The sequence below is a fragment of the Bacillus rossius genome, assembly GCF_032445375.1.
Source record: "Bacillus rossius redtenbacheri isolate Brsri chromosome 4 unlocalized genomic scaffold, Brsri_v3 Brsri_v3_scf4_2, whole genome shotgun sequence".
NCBI lineage: Eukaryota > Metazoa > Arthropoda > Insecta > Phasmatodea > Bacillidae > Bacillus > Bacillus rossius.
In genome coordinates this window covers 8,259,480-8,276,397 of record NW_026962011.1, presented here as the reverse complement: position 1 = coordinate 8,276,397, position 16,918 = coordinate 8,259,480, and positions in this window count along the sequence as shown.

Below are 16,918 nucleotides of genomic sequence, written 5' to 3'. Positions count from 1 at the left end.
TATATATGTGTGTGTGTGTGTGTGTGTGTGTGTGTGAATATGGCTCGCATACAGTTTGCATAGTTAACTGCCATAGTTGCATTTTAAACATTTTTGTGCAAAATGAATAAAAATAATTAAATGAAATATTAAATGTTACTTTCTTGGTTTAAAGACAATTTTACTGGCCACTATGTGATATGGGTTTTTATTTCAGGAAAAAAATTATTTAATTTTACCTAGCCTTTTAAAATCTTAAAAATGTTTGTGTTTCATAGGGATACCACCCAGTTGCCATCAGCACTGCCTTCAAACCAAAAAAAAATCTGTTATTTATTCCATTTGGTTCTCCTTATCCATACTGCACAGACATTGTAAATATCAATCTTTGACAGCTAATAATGCAATGGTTGAACTCTCCTCGGTACTTACGCGACAGTCTTAATAGGGATCATGCCTCGCCATCTTTCAATTTAAATTATTCTGATACCGCTTGCAATAAAGCTTACATGATAAATGTTTTCTGGGTCGATGTGGCATAGGAATTATATATGGCTACTTGGTGAAGTCGACACTTGTGAACTGGTGTGATTATCACGATAGTTGTAGTCAACCGTGTGAAATAATAAGTTATTTCCTCACAGCGCTTACAGACTAGTCTGTTGGTAAATATGTGGTAACAACAACGTATACGTAGGAGGTCTGGGGGATATGGTTTATGCCTTGTCGTTCCAAAAATTGAAATAAATAGTAAAAATTATAATTATAGGAGGAACATTTGGAAAAATTCAAGATGGCGGGGCCTCGTCCCCCTTAATCAGCGTATGACTTCGAGATAAGTCGTTTAAGTTGCAAGAATTATCCGACTGAAAACAACTGTTATACAAACTAATTTTTTTATGCATTAACAAAAGAAAACAAAAAAACAAACACCGTATTGAAAACGTGGTGGGAAACAGCTTGCCAAGGTTCATCTATAGGGAAAGTAGGTGAGTTCTCTTTGCTGTGTGTAATTGACACTTGGTGAGCTTATAGGCAATGTACACATTCATTTGTGACTTTTATCGGGCTAGTAGCTAAGTACTTCCACTCAATGCAATATAGTCTTATGGAAGTGAAATTTTAGCACACTCTTGAAACCATATTGTTCATCTTGTTTAAAGCTTTTAAATAATATTCCTTTTAATTTCAGACTGTCACTGGATTTAAACAGCTCTTGTTAAATAAACGTCAACGTGATTTAACATGTATATACATTATATCATAAAAAGAGAGTGCGTGTTAGATTGTAAGACGTAAACTTGAAAACTACTGCAACTATTTCAAAATTTATTCCACTGTTATAAATCTAAATTATTTAAGATGAAATGCGATACATATTTTAATAAAAAAATATTTAATTACCAAAACTCTACATTAAAAAAATATATGTGCATCATGAAGACATGCATATGAGGATGGAATAAATTTACACCAAAGAGATATGGAAATGCAGATAAAAATTGAGTGTGTATGAAATATATTTTCCTTACTTTTGTTTACTTTACTCATGTATACAATTATTTCTAGTATTATTAATAGAAAGAATAAGTTTGTTTGTAATTAGTAAACTCACACACTACTGGATACATTAATTTTGTTCTCGTTGGTATTAAGCTAAATTATTGAAGTTGAATGTATCAAATGTTGAAATTTTATTAAAAATATGGCAACAAATAATTAGAAATATTAGTAACTAGAACAAGAGGGGAAAAAACAAAATGCCCGCTTTCTGAAACTTATTTTGAGTAAAACATGGCTATAAAATATAAACTATACAATAATTCAAATAAAATGTTTATTGAAACTTTTAATATGGGCAGTAGGTTACTCCCTCTTCCCAGGTTACTGTGTTTTTTTTATATCGGACTAATAAAAATCCATGTTTATATATCTACTAATTACTTTATGTAACTGCGCGAAGCAAGTTACCACCAGTTATAGTTAGTTTACAAAGTGCAACGGAAAAACTTACGTAATTTGTAATGTGCTTTTATGCGCAGCATTAAAAACAAAAAAAAATCTTTTATAAGAATAAAAAAGAAAAAACTATTCGCATAAGCTGTTATCAGTGATTTCAGTACATATAGAAATTCGTGCAATTAAAGCCGCTATACAAACATAAAATGAATATGGCTTTAGCTTGCCGTAATCTTTAGAGATTTATTTAAGTCAAGGTAAAAAAAGATAAGCATGAATCTAGATTCTGGATTTTAGTAATAATTTGCATTAATTAAATTATTTATAGTACTCTAAACTATTACTATTTGTTCATAAATCACTTAGGCAAAAATTGTGGCTGGTTGAAGGAAATGACTTTATATCGATAGATCATGAAAGATTTTGCTCACGAGAAAGCTATTTATTCAAAAACCACTGAAAGATTATTTGATATCTGATGATTAGAATTAAGGTAGTGGCAGTTTGCTAATGGTTGCTCCCGCATCACTTCTAAATAATATAACAAACTAGCTGCCCGACCCGGCTTCGCACGGCTATACTAATGGAAAAATATTAAGCCACATCTCCCATTTACAGTAATGGTAAATAAAAATAATTCAGTGAAAATTTATTACAATACTGTATAATGTACCGAAGAGAAAATGAATAGCACCGGTGGTTTCCCGACTCGTGCACGCAACGTACAACTCATGTACCCGTACTTCGCTACGGCAGTCTACAGGCAGATCACTCTTGCACCGCTCATATTACATGCCCCTCCTTGTGGGTACGCCACTGCCGCGCGATGCCCGTTGCCATGGAGACGCAGAAGGCACGAACAATGCAAAATCTTGTTCTCATGCAGATAAAGTACCCACTGTTGCCTGGTTTTAACCAACCATGGGATCTAATTTTCGGAAAATGTCATCCTGCGTAACATAAGGAACATTACTGTGAAGTTTCAAGTCTGTAAAATATATATACTTGAAAAAAAGGGCAATAAAAACAAAATAACACAGAGAGAGGAAAAAAACAATAGTTTAGGTTTGCGATTTAAAATGATAAAAAGTATTTAAATACTAATTTAAATACTAACGGGTGTTTTTTACTTGTATGGTAAAATTAAGAATGATAAGGCATCTAGTGCGTGGCAACAATGTTAATAGGCAATAGGAAATAAACTACTAGCGCCTGCGGCATTGTCAACACACACTTCGTACGTGTACTGCATGTTGTATCTAACCCCCTCCAACGCATTTGATTCTAAATCCTTACTAAAGGATCCCTAATGTCATTAATAATATAATATAGCCTATAGCCTTCCTCGATAAATGTACTATCCAACACTGAAAGAATTTTTCAAAACGGACCAGTGGTTCCTGAGATTAGCGCGTTCAAACAAACAAACAAACACACTCTTCAGCTTTATAATATTAGTATAGATAACGCGGACCTTTTAAAATATTAAAAATGCAAAGTCTCGCTAGTACATTATACATATAAATCCGAAACTTGAAATGCACGTATCGTTAACGTTAAAAAGAGGCTGAGCTAGTTTTGTATCAAATAGCGCCTAGACACAGAATTTCGTGACTAATATGTATTTAAAAATAATTGTGAGCGAGTCTTTCAGCACTCGCCAGAGATGTGTAACATGTAACCTCGGTAACGAGCAAATTCACGTGTTCTCATGTTGCAAATACACATATAATATGAAACCGGGACACTAAATTTAACATAGAATTATTAAAAATAATATCAAGCGTTATAGATATATGAAAAATTGAGTTTTCTATTACATTTATTGACGCGTCACACGTAGTTTCCACACCAGCCGCTGGAATTCGCTGCCGGAGCAGCTACGTCGACTTCATTTGATTAACTGACCGAAATTTTAAGCTGTAGAATACAACGGCTCAGACAAAAGCGAAAAAAACTTGAAAAAAAAAAACCCAACTAAATACAGGCTTTGGACCTGATTAGAGAAGGAATTTTATTAAACTACTGCCCATCTTGTTAAAATTCATTTGGCTTTGTGAACTTCAGTTCGCGCCATCCGTCACATATGTCAGCACCTTGGTTGCCACATTTCCATTTTCCCCGCGACTTCCGCCGCATTGACGAAATCACTCCTACCGAGAGCTAAGTTGTTTAACATAAAAAAATCTCCGGTGTTAAAAAACTTCCCGGTTACAGGCATAGCATATCCTAAAAAACCACACATATATATATTCTGTGTCATGTAAAATGTTTCAAACAAGAATAAGATAGGTCTATGTTGTTCTGTCAAAAGTGTTTGTAAACAATTTCATTAGGTTTTCAGTGAACTTAAAAAAAAAAATCATGTGATACTTTGCAAGCGACCGCTGGGAAATGGGCACCTGAGAACGTGCCGGAGTCGAAGAGGAGTTAAAATGACGCGGACCACACCGGCGCCGCTGCTAAGGACCGCCGCACTGTAGACGCCGCCGGCAAACAGCCTGGTCGTTCACCTGCACTGCAGTTCAACTCGGTCCTCGCGTCCCGGGCTCTCTTCCGCGTGCTGCCTGCACGCCACCCCCTGGGGAAGGACGGGGGATCAGGATCAGCCTTCCCTCTCCCCCTCCCTCACTCAACAAGCGCCTTACGCCGCCGGCGCATAACGGCCAGCCACGGCCTGGTGGCCCGAGCGCGCAACACACTGGACAGCTCTGCGCTAACCACACAGGAGCAAGGGGTGCGACTACGGAAATACATTACAGATAAATGGTTAAACTATCTGGTGTCAAAACATGAACAACTTCTTTTTTCAAGCAGTTCGAAGAACTGGAAGTTTATATTCACGGAGTTAAGGAGACGGCATGCCGTGACATAGATGAGGTCACTTTTTAACCTCGCCATCGCCGTATGGCATACGCCCAAAAAACATCGCCGAAAATGTTGCTTGACCACGTGTCTGATGGTGGTTATTAAGTATGAATTAGAACCCAAGTCATTAAAAACAACAGGCACTTTCATAAAAAAAAAGTCATTTAAAACTGTCCCCACACTGCAAACACTATACTTCAGACAATGTTTTGGGTCATAACCAATATCGCGTAACAATTAGCTGAAGGGGGGAAAAAAATGGCTTCACGCAGTCAGCATGTAATCATGCCGAAATGACCACCTCCTGTTTATATTCCCCCATAAATCTGTATGGTAAAATAATTGGTTGCCTGTAAAGTCGGTTTACGGACGATATTTTAACGTGACAACGTCATAACAAAACATTGATGAAATGATTGCATACTTTTATGAATAAAATTGAATCATTTTTATTGAATTACCACTATTTTGTATGGATACAAAGAAGGAGTGAAATGAAATCTACAATTTAATTGATAAATTGAATTTTATTTGCACTCATTAATTAAAATATGTTTATTACTTTAACGAAGATATTATTTTAACTATAACTTTTATACATGTTTGCTATTTAACTTCTTCCAATCTGTGTTATTCTGTTAAGGATAGGACGATGATAGGAAAAGTAGGAAACGAATGGGAGTGTTTCAAGTTTAATGTGCCTCGAAAAAGGCAAGTGGAAGGTTGTTCCAATCGAGTGGAAGAGAGATAGATGCGGCGCAAGCGTACAATGTGCGTAACGGGACACTTTTTCATGCGTGCAGCCGGCGTTCATCGATTTATTAGACGTTGTCACGTCAAAAACAGTTTTCTAAGAGAAAATAAAGCTATTTGCATTGTCATAATGTTGATACCATATGTATTAAACAGATGCATTGTTCATACCATGGAATCAAGAAGTAGACTAACGCCAAATATTGTAATAGAGACAATATGGGAAACCGGTAAGAAAAACGCGTGACAAGCGATGCCAGCGAACCTGGCTGGGTGGAGTGTACTTTTTTTTTTTTTTAAGTGCGTGAGACTAGTTTACATTTGTGGCATATAGCGGGGTGGATTGTGAAATAGCTTGAAAGCATTGCAGTAAATTTCCTCGCGGTTCGCCAATGCTAATTCGCCAGATTTCCCATATTGTCTGTCCTGTTACGATATTAGCTAATGCCTCCATGGTTCATACTCGGCATACGTCTGCCATCTATCGGACTGACGTGACGACAACGCGACACAAAATTTTTTATTGCTGTCCGGTATTAGTGTGTCGTGTGTTTGACGATAGTGTCCGCTGGGGCATTTGCACGTCACTGCGAACATGCGCGAAATTCAATACATACGCACCAAACACACGACACCCATTAGTGTTTACAAGATTTTTTAATCTTCAGGTTTTGAAAACAATATATATATATATTAAACAAAACATTCATAATATACTGGAATAATAACAGTATTACCATTGCATATCGCCATCTTTCGAAAAAAAAACATTCTGACGCTCATTTTAGCAACTTCGCGCCCACAACGCGATTGAGAAAGATTTTGGTGTCCTATCCGTGACCTATCTGTTGCCAAAATTTTGCACATGTGCAGAGATCTTTTTTTTTGTAAATTTAATCCAGTTGGCGGACCTGCGTCTGACGCCATTAACTCGTATATTGTCCCGTTTCGTGATCATCGGGGGACGTACCAAGCGTGTTTTGTTGTGCCAAACGGAACTTTATAATAGCTGAACTATCCTGGGAGACATTTAATACACCTTAATGATCATAACAAGAAATAATCGCAATTAAAAAAAAAGTACTTGAGAAAATTAGAAAGACGTTTCAATTTTTTTTTTTTGCGATGGTGCTGCTATCTCTAGTAATTTTACCATAACAACTGTATCGGTGATTGCGAAACGTCCGCTAGAATGCGTTGTAATCAGTCTCAAGCCTCGCGTAGGGCACCGTCTATTAAAACGGTCGCCGATTTGTTCCCTTACTGGGATTCGGTTTTGACTCGTTCTGGAATACGGCCCGCGAGTCGGATTACGGTCGTGTCCCGACAAGGCGCTGCTTATTCGCTACCTGACCCGGACGTCCTGGAATACCGCCCGCGCAAGCGTGTTCTTGATGTGCTTGCGTCCTCGACCTCCGTTCGGCATCCCCATCTGGCGTGACGCCCAGGACGAGATGTCGCTGCCATGTTTCGTCGCTGTCTTCCGCGGCACGTATATTCGGAGGGTCCTGGTCTTGTGAAGGAAAATTTTTTTCCCACCAGTGAAAACTTTTCCGAGCCCTTGATTCAAACCGGTGATTCTTGACGTCTAAAGGATGGAGGTGTATTGTTAAGAGAGGGGGAAAGAGGGTAAAAATTATCCATGTTGTGACACCACAGGGTTGTAGGGGTGGGGGGGAGGCAGTTGAATTTCAAGACTTTTTTTAATGCACGAGTTCACCCTGATCGTAGGACGAAAATTAGAAGTCCACTGCTAAATGATACTAATTTTAAAACTTGCAAATCAGCGAAACGCGCAAATCACGCTTATGGTTATGACCACGGTAGTTTTTCAGTTTAAAAATAATTTTTTTTTTTTTTCAAATCTTGGGTTTTGAAGAGCTGTACGAAATTATACGCCCCTCCGGACGTTCACTTACTCTCGACGGCTCTGACCATTGTAAACTTAGCAAGCGAATTCGTACGCAAAATATTTTTTTTGTTTGATTATATTTGTAAATATTGAAACCGACAAAAAAGAGTTTTAAGAAACCCGGTCATGAAAGTTTGCGATAGTTTTGGGTCACCGAAACTGGTTCGAGAGCCAATTGGAGCATGGCCTCGGAGTTACAGAACCTGGCTGGATGTCTCAGGGGCTGACTTCCAGCTCCAGCCAAACTCCCGGTTTACGGTTGGTTGAGAAGGGGTTAGCGAGGGAGGGGGGGAGGGGTTTTAAAACTGCGAACATGTATTAATGGCGTGCTAGTAAAAAGGACCGTTAAGAAGAACCAGGCGCTGCCGGGGGAATCGGACAACAGTATATTTTTTTCCCCTTCCCTCTGTGAATAAGAAGAAGGAAGATCGTTGAGTGTGGCCAAGAAGCAACCGGCGGCGCCAGAAGTGGGCTGCACCGTTACGGGCCGGCGCCGCTTGGCGCCGCGGTCAGAGCACCAGTAGGACGTCGCCGCCATGTTGGATGGTCTATTTTCTTCACCCGTGACTACCCTCAGTCAACAAAGCCGGGGAACAAAACTAACAAATAAGATAAAGTTAAACAAAATATTTTTTAAAAATAATTAATAGTGTCTATTTTCGTGCGAAATGTTCAGCGTGTTATTTCTTTTGCGATCTAACAGCGAATTCTCGACATACACGTGCGCAAGACTGTAAACAACCGCTACAAAAACAAAATCACGTGTACCAGTGTGACTGCTATACAGTTATAGGCATGCATAAAGCATGTCTATAACAATTAAATAGCTTTGTGACGATTAAAAATAATGGGAAAAAATTAGTTTCGCTTGAACACAAAGTATGTATATTATTAAACTATATTGGTTGGTTCACAATATTTCAAGGTTGGTATTACACTGTATTTCTTTTTTTCTTTTTTGTAAATGGAACAGAAATATACACGAAAATGACAGATAATTATAAATTTGTACATTAACATGAAAAAAAAACTGTATCACTACATAATAATCATAGTGTTCGCAGTAATATTGGGTTCGGATTCTCACCCGGCAAAATTATGGTTTGTTCTGTCCCGGTATTTACAACCATTAAAGTCATTTGTAAACGGTTAAATGAATAGCTTTCCAGTATGTACTGCGCACATAATAAGCATGCCACAACAAAATAAAGTCAAATTGTTGCAAGTTTAATTATATTTTCCAAATTTTAAAAATAATAATGCTTCATTGGAACATCAATAAAAATATATAAGTATTCGCCAATTTTTGTAAGAAATATTCAGTATTATTTCAAAAAGAAAACTTTATTTTTATAGGTTACGCAAAGTAACATTTTTTTTTTTGTAGTTTTACAAATTATATCTTGGCAACTTGTTTCCAAAGAATTTTTTGGTAAAAGTACAGAAAATTGTTTTCTGTGTAGCTGAAGGACTGATGCAGGTAGGAGCTCGTAGCTAGCCACTACCCAGTGTCCACCCCGTGGCCTCGGTAACTTGCGGACCGATCGCTCGGGTGCCAGGAGTCGCCGCTAGAGGCGCCACCCGAGCCGAGCTGGCCACTGTTCATTTACGATTCCGCCGCCCGAACTTCAGCAGCGCTAGCTGTCAACTACCGGAACACGAGACTACGTTTCGAACATTACTCGGAGTTCGCCGCTCGCTTCAGCAACTTCGTGAGTGGAATTTAAAAAAAAAATCACCATTTATTAAAGATTTATACGTTTCCACGATTTTTTTTAAAATGTGGATGACGTAAACCAACCAACATATGATTTTAGTAACGATCACCTAGACGTTCAAAAACCTACCCTTCCAGAATAAAACAAACGAATTTTTGATAGAATTCTATTTATGTAATAGAACCAACCTAACTAACAACTTCTACCTTTACAACAGAAAATAAAAAAAAACAATTCCAAAGCTGCACAAACGTAGATAATTCCGGCATCTGAAGGCATCCAGGAAGGTCGCGGTCATCTCGTTCCTACACGATTGGCATTCACACGCACTCTGCGCCTGTGAGCGTTGTCCGTATGTTGTGGCGATGTCTTGTTCGTTCACATGCCGCGCACCACATAGTTGCAGGATGCATCGCCAGAGTTCTCCCTTAGTACGTACACACATTTCTATATGCACCTCTGTGACGCCAGGCCACGTAAAACCTAGCGCTTTTCTGATGCCTAGAAAAGTTCACAGTAGTATTAAGGTGTGTTTGCCATTGCATTACATACTCAAGAATTGAAAGTAATCGAAAAACTGCCATATCGGTTTCAACATTATTTTGATCATAACAAATTAGTATAGTTTATTATTACAAATCGGGCTTCGTTATGGCGTTGTATAAAATTAAGCGAATACATATTAATTCGCTGAAATAAATATTAACTTCTGTGAAATTATTTAGAATGAAACCTAACTTTCATATATATTATATATTTTATCTATATTTACATATATATAGTGAAAATTACGTATATTCGAAATTTGATTTCCTATTGGTTAAGCAGCTCGGAATACAAAACATGCAGAACTTACTATAAACCATATAGATAGAGCACCTGCCAGAATTGTCACACAGATATAGTTTGAATTGTACTTGTGAGCAAAACATATACATTTCATAAATCTATACGATACGTATTTCAACACAAGTTATTGTTTATTACAAAGGTGTAATAAATTTGTATAAAACTCTAGTTGTGTAAAGCACGCTTATATCATTGCATTTCTAGTGCATACTAAAATTGTCACCATCAACGCGCCTAAAGAAATGTAAACTTAAGCGCGCAGGCGATGATAATTCCGGTCTAGAGGGAAATGCCACAGTTTCAGCGTTGAGGCATTTACATGAGATTCATTCTGCACTACTGTTGTTCGGCTATCCCTGAGAAATCAAAGGTACCACCTTGTTAAACAGAATTATAGTTAGGTTTAAAAGAAAAAGGATGAATGTTAACCGTTTCCTCGTAAAAAGAATACTTTACGTATATTTATCACGCTCGGCAATTTTCTAAAGAAATCTACGTTAAGTTTCTTGCCCGAGTTTCGTATTATAAGTGTATTTTCAACGTAACACATGAGTAGAGACCGGAAAAATTCGCGGATTCATTTCGCGGTAGGCTCGAATCCAAACTCGTTCACATTCACGCTGCTTGAGTGATTGAACCACAGTGTCCCCGAAGTTCTCTGAGCCAATGGAAAACCCTTAAGAAATTTTTTTTTTATCAAATCTCAAGCATCCTGGTTATCAAGTGTAATGAGTCAGTAGCCAATGAACAGGTGGAATGTTCCGAAGTACTTATAGTATAGTGCAGTCTATCCTAGAGGTAATTGAAAAAGCGAATTTTTCCAGTCTCTACACATGAGTCGTGAACGTTGCTAGATGTATACACAATCACCGGCGAGTATTGCAGGACTTGCTCGCATTTTTCTTTTTTCTCTCTCTTACTGTGCACGCACCTATCCAACACGAGAGCGATCACCGGCAACGACGATCGCTCCACCGCACAGCGTTGCCAGAGCATGACTAGGCATGACTGCAACGCCGCCCCCTCCCCCTCCCCGCTCCTCGGGAAAAAAAACCCGGCGCGGCGCCCCCAATCCACCAGCCATCCGCAGTGACCTTCCCCAAAGAAAGGCGCACGGGAAGGAAAACGAACAGCACAGTCACTCGGTTTCGAATGCGTCGTCGCGAGAGAACGGGATTCGTGGTCGTTCGTTGACCCCCGCGGCTCTCCGGGTCGTCTTGATGCGGCGACGTGTCCCCCGATGCGGAGTCGACGTGGCGAGCGGCGACACAGCTCCGGTACTAGCCTGGACAGCTAGCAGAGGTTGGATAGTACCTCCACCGGACTACGGGTTCACTGGGTCCCAGCGTGATGTGGGAGATCGGGGAAGGCGCCAGCAGTGCTGGTAAAGTCTCAGGGCTCAGGACACAGCCGACTGTCTGGTTAGCTGAGCGAGGTTACGGGGCTGAGGCGGTGACTATGCAGGGTTGGTGGCCCCAGCCGCTGGTCGGCGCCGAAGCTCTAATACCCTCCCGGTCAAACAACAGGGAGCGTTCCCTAACAGTTATGTTTTAAATAATAAGCTCTGGAATTAATCTAAAACAAACTGGAACTCACTCCCACCCTACCCTATTAGGGCGCTTAGGCCTATGTGGGAGGGGAATGTGAGAATGTCGGCCGTAGGTCGGAACAATCTGTGCGACACTCAGTCCACTCGCACCGATCCACGCACTCGAAAAAAAAAGAACATGTGTACCCCGGAGGTACGAGATACTTGTGTTGAAAGCAGTTAAAATAATAAAAAAAAGTGCCCGACTCGAGGAGGAATCACGTCACCTCCGCCCGTCCGAAATCCATTTATCGGTCACGTGACCTGAAGCCGAAAAATTTCATCCGTCGGCCCAACCAAAAGTTTGGCATATTATACTCTTTTTACTGATGGACGGATGGATTATATCTATGGTTTTAGCTGCAGCAGTCAATTGTTATTAGAACACAGGCCTGTAGTGTTTGTATTAGGTCGTTCAGATGTTTTTTTATAATAACATATTCATATCCAAACTATTCAATCACGACTCTGAATTTTCCCGAGGATAAGCTAATACAATGCGTACAAAAGCACGACATAAATAGTAAACAACATCCAAATAAGTCTCTGAGAGAGAAACACTGATAGTTGGTAGCACTTACCTGGGAAAATATTTTGACGGACGGATGAAGTGAAGTTGTAAAACTCTAGGCTAGCTGCGTGGCGTTGACTGACGAAAAAGGAGATTGACGAACGGATGACGGACGCAGGCGACCGGTCGTAATTTCCCCTTTATATACACAACTGTTTTCCACCCAAAAGAAGTGTGACTTTCTGACATATCGTAGATGTTAGTGTTATATACCAATAAAAATAACGGCAAACGTGGTCAACATTAAAGTTAAAAGCGTATATTGCCCCAAAGTGGACACAGTGTCTAATGCCTTCGAGGTACAGATATAAACTTTACAGAAAAATTTTTGGACTCTACACGCTAAATTTAACATTCAGCATTGAACGAATTTTTCACAGCAAGATGGCGGACTCACGTGTATGAACATAAACCCACGTATAGGTGTTGCACTTATCATCCCGCCTCACTACCCCTGACTAGGCGGGTCCCTTAAGCCGTAAATGAGAATTATGTAGGAATATTAACATACTGCTTACGCGTAGAGTGGAAAATTATTCACTGAACTACGAAACCTCGAACGCTTCTAAAATAAAAAAGGAAACATTAGATAGCGCATTTTAGTGAAACAGTTAAATTTACGCATTTGTACATAATTCGATTGCGAACGTTATCAAAAGTCAAAATATACTGCAGAAATTCCATTTTTAAAATTATTTTATTTGTGGTTTTTTAAAGTGTACTAAAGAACTATCTTCGTTTACAATAAAAAATTGCATATATTTTTTTTATTTTGTTAAATATTTTTATGTTACAAATAAAATTAATGTGAAGTACATAACATTAAAATTATCAAAGAACATATAATTTGACTATAGAGGTAAAAATAATTTTGAAAACAAATTAGCAGCGTAAATAAAAAAAAAATTCTTTAATAATGTGACCACATACCTAGCTACCAAATCTCGCATGTCAATTATTCAATAAAACGTATAAATCATAATAGCCTATTACACACAGTTACAAATTTATTAATATTACAATACTGTAAGTTTATTCAATTAGGTTTAAATATTTTTTTTTTTAAGTTTTGTATATCTGATTATATATCTATGAGGAAATATCCGTTATATATTAGGGTGTTTAGTAAAAGTAAACTATTACATGTGTTATTTATAACATGAAAAACTTTCTGAACCTAAAATATGTTAACACTATAATTATATATAAATAATTTTTTCACCATTTGCTTATCATCTCAAAGCGTTTAAATATTACATTGTGTTTCAGAAAAACAAAAACTATTGAAATAAAATGGGTGCGTGTACTTATGTACGCACTTAGAACTTTAATTTTGCATGCATATAATTAATAGAAATAAAATTTAAAAAAGACTGGATTGATATTATAAATATGGTTGGTAAACTATAAATACAATCAAATGAAAAAAATTAATTAAATACACAGTATTCACAATTATATAAACATGTGTACAAAATTAATTTTTATATTTAGTAAAACAATTGATCTCAATTTTAATAAATAATGCAAATAAATAAATATGCTAAAAATTATTGTAATTATTTATTAAATAATATTGTAATAATTTATCAATTATAATACAAATAAATTATTTCTACGAGAACATAACCTTACCTACTCATACAACTAAACTTGAAAAAGTTGATAAACAAAATTTATATTTCTAATATTCACATGAAATAAATATTTTTAATTATATGGACCAGTATTCAATATCAACCACTGAAGTATATGATTTAAAAGCTCAGATATAATTTTTATTTGTTTGTAGCCTTTTTTATGTAACCTTTTTTCATTCTGTTAAAATTTCTTTGCATAGTGCACGCGCATCGTAAAAATGTTTGAGAGACAATTTTTGGTTTCGATATCTAGATAAACTAAACTGGGGCCTACTGAGATGTATGTGCTATGCTTTTTGCTTTTGTTACATTGATGCAGAGCAAAAATTGTATATTTCGTTACGCCTCGAATGTACGCAACCCCGCTGCCTGCGATGCTATCTGGGTAGTCGGACGCGCAGGCTCTGAGGATATCAAGTTTGCATCGCTGCAGAGAGAAGTTTGAAGGTTTCGGGGTAAAAGCTAACAAGTCAATATTCGTCTTTTAATAGCAGGAACAAATAACTGATCAATTAATTTACTTACGAATTTATGTAATAATCAAAATTTAATATCAGTGAAATACAGAAGTTGATATAGTTTATTACTACCAAGTTAAGAATTCTTACTATAATGTTGTATCCTTTTTAATGGGATGCAATTTAATGGCTAAAATGTTACTTGTTACCTTTAATCCCGAAATCATACACTTAATTTCCTTCATTGCAAACAATGTAACAGCAAAACCAAAATATTACAATTCATTACACTTAAAGTTTGCTAGTAGTTTTCAACAACGCTAAATAATAAAGTTATTTCTCTATTAAAGTTTTTGACAGCTTTTGCAGTATAAATAATGTACGCATAAGATATTATGAGAATTTTATTTTCCTCCCAAAACGCATTGGAAGGAAAATTGTTGTTATTGGCTCCCATTATGTTGATAGAAGTACTTATCTTAAATTTATCTGTTATGGGTGATCAATATTAGCTATAATCAATAATGCACCATCATCCATCAATAATATTGTCAATATTCGCTTCAGTAATATTGAGGGAGGCTCACTGATGAAAATACTGACAGTTTAGGAGCATATTAAAAGTGGCGTCGATATTGACGGATATTGATAGAAAATTATATTGAAGCATATTGACTGCGATATTGCTGGTGCATGAATATTGAACGTTCAGGGAGTGTTATTGTGAGTTGATTCGTCAGTCGCTCGCCAGACAGTAGGCAGTAGATCGTCAGGTCTACAAAGGGCCCCGTGTCCCCGCCAACGCCGATGACGATTGCCCTCGTGATAACTGCGTGTAGGGATTACAGGAAAACGTGGCAAGTGAAGTCCAAATATTATTTCTTTGACCAGCGTATACTTCTCCCTTGTTCTGACGTTACAGTGACAGGCGGTATAACTACCTTGTGTGACAAAATACGAGGTTAATAATACTTCAACAATTGTTTAGTCCGCAATGGACTACGTGTTTCTCGGGCAGTGTTTGTTTTGGCGGTGACGTGATCGTACTAGTGTAGGCGCATGCGCGTGCTCGTTACGAATTAGCTAAGTGTAAAGTTGTGAATTGATGCAGCGCGGAAACGCGTTTAACTAGGACATTGGTTAGGTGTTGTTCTGAAGAGCTTACGAAGCACTACTAGGACCCAAAATAATAAAATAAAAATATTTGCAGAATATATGTGAAAATCGGCATCAAGTTGAAAATTACAAAATAATTGAAGATGTCATCTCATTGAACTCGTAAATATGATCGAAATTATAGAAAAAAATTGGTTGTCTGTAAATTTTGTTTACGGACGATAGTTAAACGTGACAACGTCATAAAAAATATTGATGAAAAGATTGCATACTTTTATGAATAAAATTGAATCATTTTTATTGAATTATCACTATTTTGTATGGATACAAAGGAGGAGTGAAATGAAATCTACAATTTAATTGATAAATTTAATTTTAATTTCACTCATTAATTCAAATATGTTTATTACTTTAACGAAAAGATTATTTTAACTATAGCTTTTATACATGTTTGCTATTTAACTTCGAGATCGTCGAGAATGTTTTACGCTTTTTCGCAATTACACATTTAACGACGAAGTTTGTTCGTCGTGAAATTAAACGTATAATTTAATAAAAATGCCCTTGCAGTTAATAAAATAAGTATTAGTAAGTTTAAGAAAGAATTTTGGCTTTAATCTCCAACCCAGACACTCGTGGTGCGCTGGGGTCGAGATTAAAATTCGTCGAGAATATTTTACGTTATGTCTTCCAGTGCTCAAAATGATATGCAATTGTGGCCCGGGGCACGAAATTTTATTTATAATTCATTAATAATAACACACCACACGATAAACAAAGGAAAATATGTATTAACGAGTGCCTGGTTGCCGCGGAAGCGGATAGATTGCGCGATTCGTTCGATTCGCGTCCGTCACCGTAGATGACAGCACTGTAGGTGAATAATATTATTCCGTTTTTATAATACGATTTTATAACAAATACGCATCCCAAATACACCAAACTTATTTATAATGTGTTACAATATTTTTTAAAACATTGTGCAAAAGATCCCGGGTGTAATTTGAATTATTAATTGTAACTGTAAAACACCAGTGTTCGTACAAAAACGTATTTGAAAATTCAACATTACTTTTAAATAACTGTACCGATTGTGCTGAAAATCGGTGGACGATCGTTAAATTACATAATATTAATAATTCAAACGACGAAAACATGACTAAAAAGTCAAATCGATGGTTGTTCCAATCGAGTGGAAGAGAGATAGATGCGGCGCCAGCGTACAGTGAGCGTAACGGGACACATCGTAGTGGGACAATGTGCGTTACGGGACACTTTTTCGTGCGTGCAGCCGGCGTTCATCGATTTATTAGACGTCACGACAAAAATGCAAGTCAGAGGAAAGCTAACATCGAAAGGAATAAAAAATTGGTTGTCTGTACAGTTGGTTTACGGACGATAGTTTAACGTGACGTCATAACAAAACTTTGATGAAATGATTGCATACTTTTATGAATAAAATTGTGTAATTTTTATTGAATTATCGTTTTTTTGCATGGATACAAAG